We start from the raw sequence: 18,067 nt of genomic DNA on the forward strand, positions 1-18,067 counted from the left end.
GGTGGAACCAGATGGGCTTTGAGGTCCCTTGAAATCCAAACCACTCCATGATTCTATGTAAAAACTGAACGATGGTCAGAGCTGGGGGAAAGGGAGTGGGAGCAATTAATTTTTATTTTATTTGTTAAGGTAGACCATGAGACCTTGTTGTCTTCTACAGACACAGCACAAGAGTCTGCTCCAAAAAGACAAATTATAGATCATTTAGATACTTTAAAATTCTTGCAATTGCTCAGGTGCTTCCGTCTGACAGATTACAGCGGTCCCACTAAAATTAATGCATGCTAATTTTATACCAAATTATCGAGGCAGAGGAGGGTAAGTAATTTATACTGTATATGCAGAAGTTTATAAAGACACTTGAGAAACGACAAAGATTTGATCTTGTCGTGTTTTTCAGGCTGCATCTCGATGCTTTGAAGTAGTTTGTTGGGCCCTTGCTTGCTGAAGTCACTTGCATAAATTTTAAATCAAACTTCCTCCAACTGCACGTGTTTCTCATGCATGTCACAGCTTGTGCTAAACATACATCTCCCAAGCTTTGTGTCATACTATTGACTCAGTACAGTTAATTAATAATGTAATGTAAATCTCTTGCAGAAAGGAGTGAAGGTTGTTGGCAGTATAAAAATGTTTGTTAATGCTCTTCCTAAAATATTATTCAAGTCTAGCGTTTCTTTACTTTTGGAGCAAGTTCTAATTATTCTTTTGCAAGATTCCTGGCATACATAAGTGAGAAATTGTAATTCCCACATATAAAGATTAGTTCTTTCATATGAGTAACAGGCTTGGTCTACAGTTCTTAAGCAAAATTCACACTGTTTTCCATTAATAGAAATTTTGTTTAAAATTGAAGTGGTGTATCCAAGTAAAAATCATGGAGTTTTGCCAGTGAATAGATGTTTCATGAGATTTACAAATATACAGGTATTTCAATGTTTTATTTGGCCATTCTAAACTGTTTTTTCATGCTTTCTCCTTGGGTTATGTCTGTGCCCCATCGGTTCTTCAAGTGATAATTTCTCCCTATAAATTCCCTTTGAATAATTTTTGTCATTTAATTATCTATTCAGTGTAGAGATGAACACTTATGGTCAGAAAGAATAAAAGTATATAATCCAGGAGCAGAAGAGGTCAAGATTTACAGTCACTTGCCTTTCACTGATCCCATAAAACAACCCAAGCATGCAGAAATGATGATCCCATAAGAGACACCGGGGCAGAAGAATGAGAAGGCAGCAAGAAATCCATCAGACTTATTGATATCTGTGAAGCCGAGGATCCCTGAAGTTGTGAATATAGAAGTGAGTTTTATATTATAGAATGAAATATTTATTAACTTTCTCCATCTGTTCTTTAAAAAATTTAGTTTAATGTCATCAAGGCATTTATGGAATACATTTAGCTTAATCACGCATTCATGCCTTAGGGAGCAAACCATCCCTGGAGACTTGTTCATTCTGGATCAGCTCTAGAACAAGCGATAGTTTAAAACTCCATCATTCTTTTGAAAATTGCATGACTTTTTGAATCATTTTTGAATACTTTTTTTTTAAAGCCCCTCTGGTGTTGAACGTCCTGTGATAGGCACAGCCACAGGAAGACAGAGAATGATAATATAGACTATCATAGATAAATTAATTACCTTTTCCATTAAAATGGTACATTTGTAGCCAGCAAAACTAAACACATAATTTTGGTGTATTAAAGAGTCTAATTTCTTAGCTTTCAAGTTTCTTATGGCAAATATGAACGCGTCCCACGAGGACAGGCTGAGAGAGTTGAGGTTGTTCAGCCTGGAGAGGGCAAGACTCCAAGGAGACCTTGTAGCGGCCTTCCAGTACCTGAAGGGGCTACAGGAAAGCTGGGGAGGGGCATTTTACCAGGGCATGGAGAGATGTGATGAGGAGGAATGGCTTTAAATTGGAAGGGGGAAGATTTAGAGGAGGCATTAGGAGGAAATTATTCACGATGAGGGTGGGGAGGCCCTGGCCCAGGGTGCCCAGAGCAGTGGTGGCTGCCCCATCCCTGGAGGGGTTCCAGGCCAGGTTGGATGGGGCTTGGAGCCCCTGATCCAGTGGGAGGTGTCCCTGCCCATGGCAGGGGGTGGGACTGGATGGGCTTTGAGGTCACTTCTAACCCAAACCATTCTATGATTCAATGAAATATAACTCAAGCAGACAAAATTTTGAGTGAGAATCATCATTTCTGGAGGAGAAATATAAAAAAAAACCAAGCTAAGGGACTCAGCGGTAGGGTTTGAAATTGCGGAAACCGCTGTCTCTTTCATCTGTTGAATGTGAAGAAGTTTGATGAAAGGATATTATAGAGTAGTGACAAGGACCTAATTCTGATCCAAGTTTTGTCATTATAAATCATGAGTAATTCCAAAGGCTGCAGTAGACCCTTATCACTGTTAAACATCTGTAAGTCAGATCAGAACCGAGACTAATAAATACATTCAAAAATGCATAATTAAAACAGTGATTTCACATCACTGATGAATTTTAGTCAAGGATTTCTTCAAGGATGCTTTTCTCACATTAGCATTTGACGTTAGTAAGCAATGAATAATTCCATTTTTTCTTCCCAACATCTGGGACACTTCCTGCTTTATTCACTACTTATTGAACACTCTGCAGGAAATATTAATGAATCTTGGGTGTTAAAAAAACAGGCCCCGTGGATCGTGCTCAGGAGGCAGCGTTACATAGTAGAGGCTACATATGTCTTAAGATGAAGAGGCTTGATTCGGTGAAGTAAGGCATTTGGAGATTTGCCAAACCTGTGGGAGATACTGGGGGAGGTTACCCAAAAATCAAGCCCCTGCAGCTCCTTGATCAGCTGTTCCCTCACACCAGGGAGGCAAAAACTAATCATAAAAGGTTTTTCCTTTGATCAGACCAAGTGTTTTTATTGATGACTCAGAAAACTTGCACCCAAGGAGCGCCTAAGGCCAGAAAGGTGAAGGTGCTGGGCAGCAATGCCGAGGTGAGAAGGACCAGGAGATCAGCATGCCATGGAAGTGTCACTGCTGTGCCCAGCTGCATTCTTACACCACCAGAGGCCTGGAGACTTTGTTCTTCCTTGGTAATTTATATGTAAAATTCCACGTTTGGAGAGGCCTGCTGGCCAGAGCAACCTGCAGCGAGGAGCTGAGCTAAGCACCAGAGGCAGGAGAGCTTCCAAAGGAGGAAAGAAATCTCCTTTTCTGTTAGGGTGAAATGACCGTGGCAGTTGAACATCCAACTAGGAGGATGAAAGCACCCTCTGCCATGGAGAACAGGCTAATTGGAACTTAAGGAAAACTCATTCCAGCTAGGTGTGTAACAGCCCCTTGGGGATTGCTGGCTTCGACCCAGCCGGACTCGCTAAACTTCCCACTTGTTCTTTTTGTTCAGAAAAATCTGTCTTATCTGGAGAGGTGGTGTTTTCACCTTTGTTAGACACAATTCTGCTGCCTCGGTGGACTCAGATAACACCACGTAGAAGTCTTGAAGTACAAGTATCTCCATCTGAGCTGTTCTCCAAGGCTCCCTACATCAATCGAGCACCACCGGCACTCAGGGATCACTCACCCTTGCAGCCAGCGCACACAATGCAATGGAGAAGGGAGGAGCTAAGGCTTTACATCCCTATGGAAAGGAAGAAAACTAACAAAGATTCCCATGCTCCCTATCACGTAGTCCTCCACCGGGCATCCCCGCCCTCAGCCCGCTGAGTCAGCACCTTCCGAAGTTCCTCGTCCTGAGCAAACGCTGCCTGGGGAAGCGCTGGAGGGAGAGGGCACAGATGTGATGCAGTAAATTAAGACACAAACAAAATTAAAATAAATAAGAAAATATAAGCTAACTCCATGCTTTTTGCGCCAGGCTGTACATTACCGCAGGATTAAGTCATATCAGCCAGAGTACATTTTACAAGAGAGCACAGCACCTCAATCCTATAATCAATAAGCTGTACATGCTGCAGCACAAAGAGCTCTTATCTGGAATACCACTTTGAATTTAGCGAATGTATTTAATCCCTGATGCCTGCAGAGCATCAGCCCTGTCTTCTGGGTTAATTTATTTATTCCGCTGATCTATTTTTAGTCTTTCAAGTACTTGACATTTGAGAAGCAGATTCCACCCCCCCCCCCCCCCAATTTCCCAAAATAACATTCTGAATAGGAAAAACTTTATTTACAGATATGTATTTGTTTCTTAATTCATCCCATATTCTCTCTCAGGAGCCAAAGCCCTCTTATCAATTCCAACAACTGCAAATTGAATGAATCTGGAAGGCTCCTTTTCACCCTGCTTGGCAAATCTTGTTTATAAATCAATGCTGGACATTGAGCAATCTTTTTATTTCCCCTATGAATATTCTCTCCTCCTCTTTAAAAAAAAACCCAAACAAAAAAAGTCACCTGTTTTTGAGGTATATCCACGATGCTGTGCTGCATTTGGTTTGGGAACTGTCACGAGCATGGGTGATGCTCTTATTCTCTGGAACTTGATATTTCCATGTATCATTCCATTGCATGGACCCTTGGCTGAACCCAAGAGAACCAGCGGTTTAGGTACTGTGACTGCATAAATGCTTGCTGTTAAAAAGAAATAACAAATGAAAAAATAGCCTCGAGCCACTGCCAATGATGGCGTAGTAGTGATTATTATCAGAGCAGTAACAAATGCACTCTAATTAACCCAAGCGGTAGGTACTAAACATTTGGTTATGGAAGGGTAGATTGAAGCTTTATAAGCTTTAGGGTCTGCAAAGAAGAAAAAAGTCTCGTCTGACCTTGGCTGACTAGATTAATGATGGCTTCATAAAGTTAGAAAAAATAAAAACAAAGTGGCCCAAAGGGCAATTGTCTGAAAAACACAGGGTTAATTATATTTTCCTTCTCCATTTGCCAATATTTCCCTGTGTGGCTTACATTAAAAGAAAAGCAACAAATGCTGAGAAGAGAAAAACCACCCCTGGAATAGGAACATTGCCCTGGCAAAATATATTACCAGTCCTCAGAGAGATTTTTGTAGAGTCACAGAACAAAACTGGTTTTCCTTTTTAGACGTTCTTAGAAATCTTCCATACTTTTCTATTTAAAAAACAGTCCATGGGAGAAGATGTTGACCAAACCATTCAGAAACGCCGCGCAAATAACACAGGTTGAACTCCCTGCATTAAAGTCGGAAGGTTTTATCACTGATTAAATCTCACGGGTTAAAGGCTGGAATAATCGCAATGTGTGATAAATAAATGCGTCTCATTTCCAAAACAGAGGCAACAATTTTGAATCTGTCCCTGACTAAAACATAGGGAAATTTAACATTCTAGACAAATCAGCCACCAAATCAGTCCTGCTGATCAGTTGCTGAGCTGGAGCCTTCCCATCTGATCCATTTCTTACACAGGCAGAGATGCTGCCTCTGAAACCATGCACGGTGTTTCCAGAATCAAGGTCATCACCCTGTGAGACAAATAATTAGCTCCCAAACCCAACCATCACTCAAATTTATTGGATTATTCTTGCACCACATCCCCAAAATAAACGCAGAGCAGTGATGTTGGCTGCTTTGCAACTCCCAGCCGGGGTGGGCATCCACAACCACTTTGCTCCCGGTGCTTTCCTGGCAACGTTATTTCCTCTAAGCTTTAAAAGAGCAAACCCTGATGCAGGGAGAGTGAGTGAGTCCTGTAGGCACAACTAAATGTACTGTTTCAGTCTCTCCGAAGGGCAGAACATGGTTTCAATTGGATCTTCAGGATGATGCTGAAGTGACCGGGGCTTGGGCAAAAAGCACCCTATGGATGCTCTCAGCAAGGCTATAATTCCTGTAATTTTGTCCTGGAAATCATCAACTTTGCTTTGTGAAAATCCATGTTACACTAACACAAACATGCATGCACTTTACACATTAAATATATATATATATATATATATATAAAAAATGCCTGGCTTGCTCTGAGGAGAGGCTCTGCCTGTGCCACAAACACTTCAAAGGCTTCAAAGCAGAGGTGCCTGCAGCAAGGGCTGAAGCTGAGAGCAGTGCCGGTTTCAGCTGACACCGGAGGTTTCAGGATCTTAGGGTATGAAACATTTTTCACTCATTTTAAATTAATTTAATTGGAAAAAAAAATTGAAGGAGAAATAACTCGAGACATTTTTGAAGGTGCTTGTTTTTTTTTTTTACTGGAAAATGCTGTTTTAAGATTAAACCTGCCTTTAAGTAGATATTTTTGGATGAAAATACCTTCAGTGTTAAAGAAGGAATTGCAGAGACCTGCTCTTTGCAGTCATTTTGGAGAGAAGATTTTTCTTTCCTTTGCAGCAATACCATCACTCTTAATTGAGCGGCGTTTCAGCTCCAGGGTTGGCAGCAGCTCCAGGCTTTCGTTCTGGTGCCCCTTCTGAGGTAATGCATTGGTTCTGCAGGCGAAAAATAGACATTTTTAGTATTACACAAGCCAACAGGCTGTCTGTTGGGTGGTTGGATTTGTTGTACAGCACAGATAGGGGATGAGTGCCGTAAAGTGGGTGCCCACACAGTTTTACACCAGAACACAGCGCCCTGTGCCAAGCAGTCACTCGCTACTGCCCAGGGAAGGGCGATACAAAGGTAGGAAATTCTGCATTTAATTGCATCTTTTCTTTCCTAATAAAAGTGCAAAAAGAGTAGAAATATCTTGCTTTGGATGGTCATGGCATGGGAATCTTCTCAATTATCTGCCTATTTAGCTGCTGACCCAGAGGTAACCCCTACACAATAAACATTTCAGCAAAGAATACACAAGGTTTGGTCCTCTCTCTTGTTTTTTCAGGTTGCCGCATGCTCAGGGGAAGAAGGTGAGTTAATCTGTTTTTTTGGATTATTTGTAGGAGGACAGGTCAAGATCTGCTCAGGACACACAGCTGCTGGAGGAGCTCAGCCAGGGCAGTCCCTGAGAGAAGACACCACAGTGGAGTTTCCCTGCACTAACCCAAGCTCTTAAAAGAAGAAGACAGGCTATCCAAGCTTAAAGCCATCATTTAAATAAAAATGGGACAACTAGTAACATAATAAGTATAGTTAAGAGTGCAAGAACAAGCTATGAGCATTATGGGGTGCAGTTCCTCCCTGACGCATTCCAGGCTGCATCCCGCAGTGCCCATCGCAGGGAAATGAGGACCCAGAGTGCAGCTTTCTTTTTTTTCTCAGCCTGACCGGCAGCCACACTCTCTGTGATTCCATATGTCCTCTGTAACGCCATGTACGCTGCCTTTCAGGCCAAGCTCTTAGTTAGGGAAAATCGGTGGAGCGTCACGACTGCATTGATTTCATTGACTGAGAGCGTCGGGCTCTGCCCAGCATCTCCTCTCCCAGGCAATATTAATCAGTGCAAAAGATAACAGGATGTTGCAGAAGGAATAAAAGATTTCTTCCATAGGACTCCAAAGTGCGCCCTTGGAAAAGAAAAATTATTACTATGTATTTTCTCTCTCTAGCCCTGGGTTTGCCAGCGGGTGCTGAGCTCAGGCTGCGAAGCTCCCTGTGGATCAGCTCACCTGCAGCACTGCGCGGAGGCTGACCGAGTTCAAGCGGGTACAGCTGGTTTCCTCCTGACGGCCACGCTGCCATGGGTCTGGGATTTTATTTGCTGAATTTAATTATTTTTATCCAGAAATGCTATGGAAAACCATGGATGGATCTGGAGGCAAGGAAGACACTGAAAAAACAGCAGCAAAGACATAAAATCTTATGGTTAGTGGATTTTCTTTTTCACTTTAATGAAACCTGAAGGCTTCCTAGGGTGCAATGATGACTTTATCCGTTCTAAATGGATCTTCCTGATGACTGGGCCCATGAAGTCGGGAAAGGGCTTGTTCTTGGAGGCAGGGCTACTGCAGCAAGCCTTCCTAAACACCTGAAATCACTCACCCTCCCACAACAGCTTGCAGCCCAGAACCACTATCTTCTCCAAGTGGTTTGACAAAGGGTTGGTGTTTCCATCCCATGTGAGGCACAGATGGGTTCAGTCTTCTAAAATCAAATCAAACTAAAGAATCTTCTCAATCTCCCTCCTTCCTAAGGTATCAGTCTACTCCTAATTTATGCTAGCAATAAATCATTATCTTGGTGCTGCCAAACACTGACTTATCTGCCTTGGCTTGAGAACAGCCAGGAGGGCATGAATGGCTTCAGCTCTACCTTTTGTGTTTGCTGTTCTGAGGGTAAGTAAACACACAGGGAGCTTTCATCTTCCTGCATCTTGCACACACACCTGAAGCAGTGGGAATTCGGCTATCGCTTTCCTGTGGGCTCAGTAGTGATGGGGAGGTGCCTTCGGGATGGAGAGACCGGGAACAGCCTCAGCAGGAGCAGGTCTTGTGCCTTTCTTCACCTGAAAGTGGTTCTGAACGAAATTAAATGCAAAAGTAAAACTCAGGGCAAAAGCTGAATCACTGGCTTAATTTAGCAGTGAAATCATAAGCGAAGCACTACAGTACCTGGTGAAGGGTGCAGTGATTTCTAATTATGGATTATACAGCTAATCAGTACCAATCAACATTTTATGATCTTGACTTAATATTTAATATAATGTTAATTATAATTGCTTTCGCCACAAACTGTGTCAAATACTAGGTGTGATTTCCACTCCCGGTGTGCCTCGCGGTGCTGGGTGGGCTCAGAGATGGGGGCTGCTGTAGGAGGAAGCATCTTTCCCCAAAATCCAACCCAGCAGCACAAGCCCACCTCCCCACTCGCCTTCCTGCTCTGTCTGCTTTGAGTTGTGATGCTAATTAAGTGGTGGTGAGTCTCAGTGTTATTAGAATGGAGTTTTTATCTCACATAAGTACCTTCCAGCTACAAAAAGGGGAAGTTCATTTAATTAAAAATAATTTTAGTGTAAGTTAATGTAAGCACAGTTCAATGATTCTGAAACATGTTTAAATTTTTTTCTCTTTTTTCTTTCGAAGTCTAACAAGAGGCTGCAGAAAAAAATCTGAATAATGCGGACAATGCATTCAGGCCTTTGCATTTCTGTGCATTTCAACCACCACATTTCCCTGCTCTAATTCCCCCCCTTTCTCCTCGAAATGCTGGGTGCGATGTCTAGGGGCTCTGCCATCGCAGAAGCTGGAAGGTTTTGGTCAATGAAAACATGATATTTTAAAGCACATTTTTTTTTCTACATTGCTCTTTCTTTCATTCTTTTATGACCTAGAAAGATGTGGAGCTCCTGCCATCCCCAGTGTCCATTTCTTTTATGATTTTCAGCTCAGGTAGAGCGCTGCGTGCTGAAAGCGTGTCCAACATTTTGCAGCAAGCAACTTAGGCAAAACACATCACCTCCAGAAATCCCTTCTGACTCTGAACCTTCCACCACCACACCAGGTAAATCGGAAGCATTCCAGAAATTTAGAGTCCCTGATTTAAACAAAACCAGAAAAAAACTAAGCAAGATATTTTATAGGAGACAGTGCTTGGGCACGGGGATGTTGTTTTTAAGACACGGGATGTTTTTCTTGCATATGACTTAATCAAAGCTTTTTGTGCCCTTTAAACTTATCCTCTTTTAATGTGAGGCTCATCAGAGACATAAAACTGAAGGCCTGCAAGAGCGAAGTCCCATAACAGCCAGACTGACCAATGCTCACATCTCATCGCAAAGACAACTGATGCAGGCAATCAAACCCTGTCATTAGAGCTCTCTCAGGTAACACAGCCACGGGAGCCGCTGTGGGCTCGGGCTCTGACCCGCGCTCTCCTCCTCACCAGACTATGGTCAAGGTTGAAGTCAAGCAGAGATCTGGGGGCCTAATGCCACGCCTTGCTTTGGCAGAAGACTGGCACCCCCTGTGCAGCTGCTGAACGGCACGAGGGTCATCAGGGGACAGCAAGAGGCATGGGAATGCGTATGTTTTGGTGCAATGCTTTTTTCAGCCTCAGTGTTTTTTCTCACCCTTCTCTCCTTCCACTCCACACATTCCCTCATGCCTCTGCAGGCTCCTTGAAGCTTATATTTCAAATCTCTCCTAGCAGGGCTGAGTGACTAAGTTGAAGTGAATAATTCCTCCAGTGAATTTCACTTCTTTTTCAGTATACAATTTCTTTTCATGGATTCATTATTCCCAATTATTTGCTGAACAGCTTTAATAAATAATTCCCTGGCTGGAGATGGATGCTGAATATTTTGCTGCTATTATTTAATGGTCAAAATTTAAGCTCTGCTGGGTAAGAGCAAGTGCTCAAGTTGCAGCCCTCTGTCAGCTGCCATAACTGGTGGGTTTGGCCCTCTGACACTATCGGGGGCTGCACCCCCCGTAACTCAGCAGCTGGGGTGTTCTATCCAAAGCCCCCGACCCCACACCTCCTGATGGAGATAAACACTGACCAAGTAGCCCTTTTGAAAAATTCTGTTTATTCTTTATGACATGAAAACACCTGAAAGAAAATCTGTCTTTAAAGAAATAAAGATGTAACCGACTAAACTGTTTCCTGCACAGACAGACCCTCTTGGAGCAGCAGCCTGCAGCCTCACCAGCTCTGGTGGTCAAATCCTTCCCCTTCAACCCAAATCCTTTGATGTGGGATTTAGGAAGACAAAGCTCAACACAGGAGACAAGGTCCTTATAGGTAATAGCTAAGGGCATTGACTTTCAAATGCAATCTTCTTTTTTTTTTTTTAATATAAATCTATTGTGTTGCATCTTTGTTTACTTTCTCTCAGCCCCCATTAACTTAAGTTAATATTAGCACAAAGGAAATTAATTCCACCCCCAAACAGACATGGAAACAGCCCCCCATCAGTGCAACTTAACATCACTCACGTGCTAATGTAAAGTAATTATACCACCATAATACTTCTGGTACCACTACATCAGGGACTGATAGGTAAAGTCCCTTCATCCATTAAAGATCTTATAACCTCTCATTACATGTGTAGTTACATATGAAGTCCTATTCCCAGAAAAGGTTAATTAAAGCCTGTAATTCCGGTATGAGTCTAATGCAGCCAGGGTCAGGCAGGAATTTCTCCCATGCACAGCCCTTAACACTTTATTTAAATAAAAACTAACCTCCTAGAAGGACTCAGAAGCACAGGCTCTCCTTTGGAAAGTGGACATTAGTCAAACCTTCACCCTTCATCCCTCTGCTTGTGTAGCAGAGACCTAAAATACCTGTGCAAAACCCTGTTCAGAACCTGGAGCCCACCCTGGAGACTGGCAGGGACCTGGCACGGGGGGTGGCATCTCTGTGCTCCTACATGTAATAATTCCTGAGGCTGGGAGGGGAGCGAGGGTCTGTTTTCCCTCAAGGAGCATAAGCTGAGAGTATCCGCATGCGGCCATCCCAGCGCTGCATCTTTAAGAGCAGATGGGGTGCCTGTCCCACCACTTGTATTTTCAACCCCCGGCAGAGGAGCAGCGCGCAGAGAGCTGGGCTCTTCAGCTGGAGGAGGGAGTTTATCGGAGCATCTTTAACAGGCTGTTTGCTGAAAATATGCAATCAATGGAAAGAGCTAACGAACATCGGATGCAAACATCGGATGCTGCGAGGAGGGTGGACTCGTAGCCCAGCTGTAACCAATATGTAAAAGCTGTTTCAGCGGGAAGTGTCCCGCTTATTTATTTATTTATGTAGCATGAGAAATGAAGGGGAACGTTATAATAAACAAGAGAGTTCTCAGAAATATCTATACTCACAGGCACACCCGTGCTGACATGCGCACATGTATTTTATATAAAAAGCGGAGTCAGAGGAGACCACCAACCTTCAAGCTCGGTTTTTGCCATCTCTCCTGCATGCTGGTGGTGAGGGGAATGTGCAGCGGCTGTGATAAGCACGGCGGTGCCGTATGCCATCAGTGCTACCTAAAAGCAAATGAAACTGGCATAAATAATTGTGCTGTAGAAAGCCTTTCTATTGCACCTTGCCTATCACTGACAATTTACATATCTTAGGAAAACCTTTGTCAGCTTCTGTCATTTCTGCACTATTATGTGCCTTTCTGGATAATTACCAGTTAATGTGAAAAAGCAGATGGAAAAAACCTTGAAATTTCTGATAGAGAATCCTCAAACCTCTCCCCTTATCTGTGCACAGCAGCTTCCTGATTTCAAAAGAAGTTTGAAAACCTTTGTTAAAAATGTCCCTGATTCCCAGTTTGAATGAACCAAATGACATTCAGCTAAAATTATTCAGCTTTTTCCACAATTAAATTCCATTATCGTGAACTGCCAAAGTAAAATGGAAGGTCTCTTAACTAATGTGGCGGTTGTTTGCTTGTATTTTTCGTCGTGCGTATTGTACAAAGCCGTGTGAAGTAGAAGGAGGATAAACAATAACTGTAATTTTGCATCAATGAGTGGGGCATTTTTAGACCCTTCATTACGGGAACGCACTGGGGCTGCTGGGTTTTCTCTCTCCCTTTTTTTTTTTTTTACGTTAATCCTTTTCCTGCAAAATCCCACTGAGACTGATTGGCTATTTCACCAAACTTAAGGAGCAGTGACGGTTTGGTTTTCAGTCCCAGAAATGATTTCTTCATGCAGTCCTCGCATACTGCGAGCACTCGGCATTGGGCAATTGCACACGCTTCTCCTCTCTAATGAAGAGGCAGCGTAGCAGCACACAGGGGAAATAATTTCATTTAAAAATACTGTTCCCACAAGCTGGGGAATCGTCCTTTTGTTTTCTCAGTTGGCTTTCCCCCCTCTTCTCAAAGTTTTAAAAAGGAAGCTCCCCGTGAGAAAGGCAGCACAGTTCGCTCATGCGCAGCATGAAGTAAAGCCCAAATAACCCCTAAAACCAAGGGGTGGCTGAACCCAGCGAGGCAGCCCCGGCCGAGCGGTTCCTCCTGGCCCTGGCACACCGTGCCACCCAGCTCGGTCACCCATGGGGAAGTTGTTTCTGTGAGCTTCCATTCGAAAAAAGGAGGAAACTTTCTGAACACTGATAACAGGGATTCACGGTGGGGGTTTTCTGCGCCAGGTGCATTTAACAGGTTGGTGGGCTCAGGCTCAGTTTTGCTCCCCAAAGCGATCCCACATTCAAAGGCTGTAGGTAACATCCCCACGCAGATCCACTTCGCAACCACGTGCTACTCAACTCTGGTTTAGAATCATGGAATCACCAGGTATGAAAAGACCTCCGAGATCATCGAGTCCAACCATCCCTATCTGCCGCTAAACCACATCCTTAAGTACCTCATCTACTCACCTTTTAAATATCTCTCGGGATGGTGACTCAACCACCTTCCTGGACAGCCTCTGCCAGTGCCTGATCACCTTTTTTTCCTACTGTCGAAGCATTTTCCCAAGCACTCCAAGACTTCTGGCCTTCAGAGACGCTTTGGATGAATACGTGTTTGCAAAGAGGTTCCTGCCCTGGAGATTGAAAGCGGCTGAGGGAACGCAGAGGAGATGTGCCGGGCTCTGGAGCAGAGACAGAAGAGCAAAGAGGTGTCAACCTGGCAGGACAATGGCACTGCAGAGGGTCAGAAAAGTGAAACAGGGAAGAATCATAGGATAGTTGCACTCCTGCTGGGATGCCTGCTCTCCCACGCAACAGTGGCACTGCAGTGGGAACACAAAGGAGTGTGTCCCTATAGCACAGGGAAATTTGCCTTCGCACCAATCCCACTGCTGAGGAATCACTCCTTTACTATTATGAGAAGAAAAACACAGACGTAGTCTAATGTGACACTCATTTCTCTTCAGTTTAAACACACAAGTCCTTTTTTGAAATAAAAATCAATATTGTAACTCCATATGGGGTGATCTGAGCAAAAACTCTTCTCAAGCTGAACAGATTTGGGATTTCAGCTTGCTCTTACCTTGTGGTTACTCACCAGAGGCAGAGGTTTGCAGAGGTGAAGGTGTAAGAGCGTGTATGCTACAATAGAGAAAAGGCTATTACTTTTAGAGAGTACAGAGAATTAAAGCAAAAGTGCGTTGGAGAGGACCACTATAATGGGACATAAAGTAACTCAGTATCATGATGTTGTATGGGAAAGCTCTACAGACAAAGGCCGTGCAGAGCTCTGGCTGTCCTGCTGGTCAATGTTGGTGGTGCTTCTCTTCCTGACTGGCATTTAGCATCTACATCCCCATAGAATGACATTTCAGATACCGATTAAAATCATTGACTTTCATGGCCGAGAAAGTTTGTTCTTCAAAGTAAAAAAAAAGATTAAAAAAGTGCTATTGCAAACAGTGATGAAAAACAGATGAATAAAAACAAGCAAGAAAGGTTTTAATTCCATTATTTTCAATTAGCTCTTTAATTTGATTTAAGTCATTTGCACTTGTTGCCTGTTTTACATCTCTTATTGTCCAGCATTTTATTTCACACATCTAACAGTATAAAATCAAACTGTTTTCTAGTCTTTGCCTTCTTTTGAAGCCTCTTGAAAGTCTAAATCAGACTTAAAAAAACAGATATTAAAAGCGAACTTTCATCTCTCTGCAGGTTATTTGTAATCAGACCTTTCTCATCAAGGGCTCGTTTCATACGTGTTTGGGACCTGGGAATTATTAAAACTGTCATTCCGTCTCGTTAAAAATATTACCCAGGCTCCAGTGTTTTGAAACTTCAGCATCAGCCGAGGCAGGAGACACGGTGCTCCTGGTTGTAGCTACTTGCACGTGGTAATGATGCAATAAGTTTATATGGGCTTTTACTTACATGATAGATACCGTATTTCACGTTGCAAATGCCTATTTATTCCCTGCTAGGTTCTGAAGGGCTGGCGGCTCGTGCTGAGGATTGAGATATAAAATAATTTATTATTAAAGGGACAATAAATGCTTCCCCATTGTAAATTAACAAATCTTGCTGTGTATTTTGGAGAAACTCATCACAGCCACTTTCTCACCTCAGCTGGAAGGTAACTAGCATGTTGTGCCCAGGAAGAGCTTTATAAATCTCCAGATCAGCATCTCAGCAGCTTCCTCAAAAAAAAAAAATGGTTCAGTTAGGTCCGATGCCAGTTATCAATTAGACCTTTAATTTCCTTCAGCTCTTCTTTTGCCTTTAATTTTGGCCATCCTCTTTCCCCATACACCCTACTCATTTTTCTCAGTTCCATGTTTATTTTCGTGTTAATATTTGAATATCCTCACTTACAGCTCGTAAAGGCATGACCTTTTGAAAAGACATTGTTTCTTTTTTGAGATTTTTGACTAATTATTGCCCTGCTTGTCCTACACAGCAGCCCCAATCTTCTCATTTTCACTCAAAGGCTTTTAAAACTTTGGGGTTTTTTACCATTGTTCCCATTTTTCATCCCAATAAGCTCAGCAAAGGATGAAAAAAGCTCACCTTTCCATTTGCAGTTTCTGTGCATTTTTGTGGCACTGTGGTTTATCTGTAGTGCCCATTTCCATTATTTCACTCATCAATATTACACCAGCAGGCATTTTTTCACCATATCACCTGGCTCACAACCTCTCATGGCACTGTCTGGGACTGATTTGTTCACGTGCAGCAGCAGTTCGTCTGAGATTCTTTTGCTTTCTGGTCCCGCAGTGGCACGTGAGTTAAAGGGAAAAAGAAGTAAATGCAATTAGGACTTGCTCAAAAGGGAAGTATTTTGTTTTTAAGCTTCATTGTTCCTTGCAAACCGTGCATCTGGATTTTTGTGCCTGCAGCTGAAAAGCTCAGGGGTGCAGGTATTTTGCACGTCAAAATGAAAGAATCTCTTTTATATGTTGTGGGAAGGTAGGGCCTTCTCAAAGTGAGTATAGAAGAGTTAAGCAAAGCTGAGAATTTGCTGAAAGAAACTTGATCATTGGAAGTGCCTGCTTGTGCCCACCCAAAGAACATACACCGAAATTTACCTTCAATAACTATTGATAATAAAGTTTTTACTTTGAGTCAGGACAAAGCCCAACCTTTGGGAAGGACAAGAAGAAGCAGCAACTGCAAAGCTTCAGCATTATCAGTGAAATGCTCAGAAAGTGCTGAGTTCCCTTTTCCCTTTCAGAATTGAAAGGCTTCTCAGAAGAGTCTTCATCACATAGAGGTCCCTCTGTCTCGGCTCTTTTTAAGTACAGTCATGTCAGATGGAAATAAAATAACAGCTTTAATGAGCTTGATTATCTTAATCATTACAGTTTTCTGTCGGAATCTTCTGCTCCTAAATGTGATTCCTTTGCCACTGACAGATCCCATGGAAATAACCCCCATCACTTGCACATCGCTCCCACTCAGTGAACTGTTATGTTCGTCTGTGCACTAAAAAACACCAGCAACTATATTCTCCAGCTGAAGCTCGCTAATGAGGCTCTCAAAAACGCTACATTAAAGAAAACAACCTAACCATGCTCCCTTTTGGCTTAGGGTTGCTGTAAACATAGGATCAAGCAACTCCAAGGGTTTTGAAGTCCTGCAGATGGATGTGGTGATTTAAAATAGATGGATGGATGGATAGATAGATAAAAAGCAAGATGCTGTACCTGCTGATTCAAGCCAGACAAGTCAGTCTGATGGACCCTGGCTCCCTAATAAGCTCTTGCTCCTGTTTGTAAATATCCGGAGTCCATCCTGTGCCACTCAGCTCCCATTGCAGAGCACAGCACCAGGGAGAAAACAATCACCTGTGCTCGAAGCAGTCAGATATTGCCAGAATGACCACAGTACTGGGCTTGGAGAACACTAATCCCGTTTCGAATACACAATTCAAAGATAAAAATCTCTTCACCAGTAGCTGCTGCCTACTTTTTCTCTCCGGTCCATTACACAGTGAAAACTCCCATGGTCTGCTGCCACCTCAACAACCAGCATCCGTAAGCCAGGATGCTTTCAGAGCAGGACCCCTTCCACGCTCTCAGCAATGCCCGTGGTGTCAGGGATACTGCAGTTTCCAGAGTATTATGTCAGCCTTTACCAACTCTAATACTGAAGCGAGTTTGCATGCAAATCCAAATGAAGACAGAACACGCAGTCTTACCAGTCTCCAGTATAAATTGATTCTGTTATCCTTCTCCAAGAAGCCTCAGCAGGTTGACAATGCTCACGCAGGTTGTCTCACACTGCATGCCAGGACCTTGTCACTAACATCAGGATGGATTTTGAAAGTACCAAGTAACGCAGGCGGGCAGTGCCGATGATAGCATCTGCAGGAGCCACTTCACTTTCTGTTTCATTACATTTTACCAAAATGCCCACAGAAATATTTAAATACTTCAAGCTTTCACTGTTTTGACACATCAATACTGGAAGGTAGAGTGAGGCAAAGCTGTTTACGAACTGCCCCTGGACAAGCATGGCAAACTGCTAGGCTTAAAATGGCAAGAAATCATCCTTAGCAAATAAGCACTGGGTTTCATATCTGTAAGTGCCTGCAAATGAATTTTTCAGTGGAGTTTCAAATTTTTCCAGTTTTAAATGATGCTGCTTTGAATTTAATTATCTGTCAAGAAGGTGGAGGCACATCAGAGGCACAGCTGTGCTGCCCACATCTGGCCGTGAAGCTGGGGCAGATCTGGGGAAGGTCAGGCGCAAAGTCTCACTTTGAAAGAACGACCAAAAATTCGACTTTGCCCCAGGGTTAAGCTCACCTGGAGCAGGCAGAACAGGCACTTTTGTATCTTTCTTAGGAGGACGTGTCCCACCCAGAGAGACATTCCCTGGTGGGTGGACATCCCGCTGAAACACTCCCGCACAAAGGAGAAATCGCTCAAAGCAAAGACATCTTTATCTCAAAGGCAGCATTCCCTCTTTGATCTCCCAAAGAATCAGGCCGGCTTTGCTCTCCTCAATGCCTCCTTAAATAGCACCTCTCTCCAAACAGGAAAAGCCTGAACAGATGCAAGACTTGGGCATTTTAAGAAACATTTTTCCCTGCCAAGAGCAAAACCGGGTATTTTACATGGTGGGAAGAAGCCCCCTTTGTGCCCAGCTCCAGACCCTTTAATTCTCCCAGATCAATCTCCCAGACATTGAATTAGTTTAGGGGTTTTTTTCTTCACGATGGGAGGAACAGTTTAGCAACCACAGGAGCCATAGTGCTGCTGCAGAGGATGGGGAAACTGTGCTGTCACAGTGGGTTCACTGAAGTTAATTCCACCACAAGCAATGCATAGACGTTA

The 18,067-nt window shown here is 43.1% G+C and overlaps 1 long non-coding RNA gene across 7 annotated transcripts; it reads right to left on the bottom strand.

The window, feature by feature from the left end:
• Positions 1–1,155: 1,155 nt before the first annotated feature.
• On the bottom strand, positions 1,156–15,492 carry LOC128853180 (uncharacterized). Of its 7 annotated transcripts, none has more exons than XR_008451512.1 (11): positions 15,297–15,492; positions 14,851–14,922; positions 13,194–14,734; positions 11,746–11,845; positions 9,321–9,398; positions 8,251–8,382; positions 7,535–7,695; positions 6,243–6,418; positions 4,412–4,588; positions 3,579–3,773; positions 1,156–1,284 (listed from the first exon to the last, which is right to left on the bottom strand). It is a non-coding gene; the product is annotated as an uncharacterized LOC128853180 (long non-coding RNA). The 7 variants fall into 7 exon arrangements; XR_008451514.1 differs by lacking the exon at positions 1,156–1,284 and having other exon boundaries at positions 1,913–3,773; positions 13,194–13,868; positions 14,661–14,734; XR_008451513.1 differs by lacking the exon at positions 1,156–1,284 and adding an exon at positions 5,004–5,166 and having other exon boundaries at positions 1,913–3,773.
• Between the last annotated feature and the right edge of the window lie 2,575 nt (positions 15,493–18,067).

The sequence above is a fragment of the Cuculus canorus genome, chromosome 10 (genome assembly GCF_017976375.1).
Source record: "Cuculus canorus isolate bCucCan1 chromosome 10, bCucCan1.pri, whole genome shotgun sequence".
Classification (NCBI taxonomy): domain Eukaryota; kingdom Metazoa; phylum Chordata; class Aves; order Cuculiformes; family Cuculidae; genus Cuculus; species Cuculus canorus.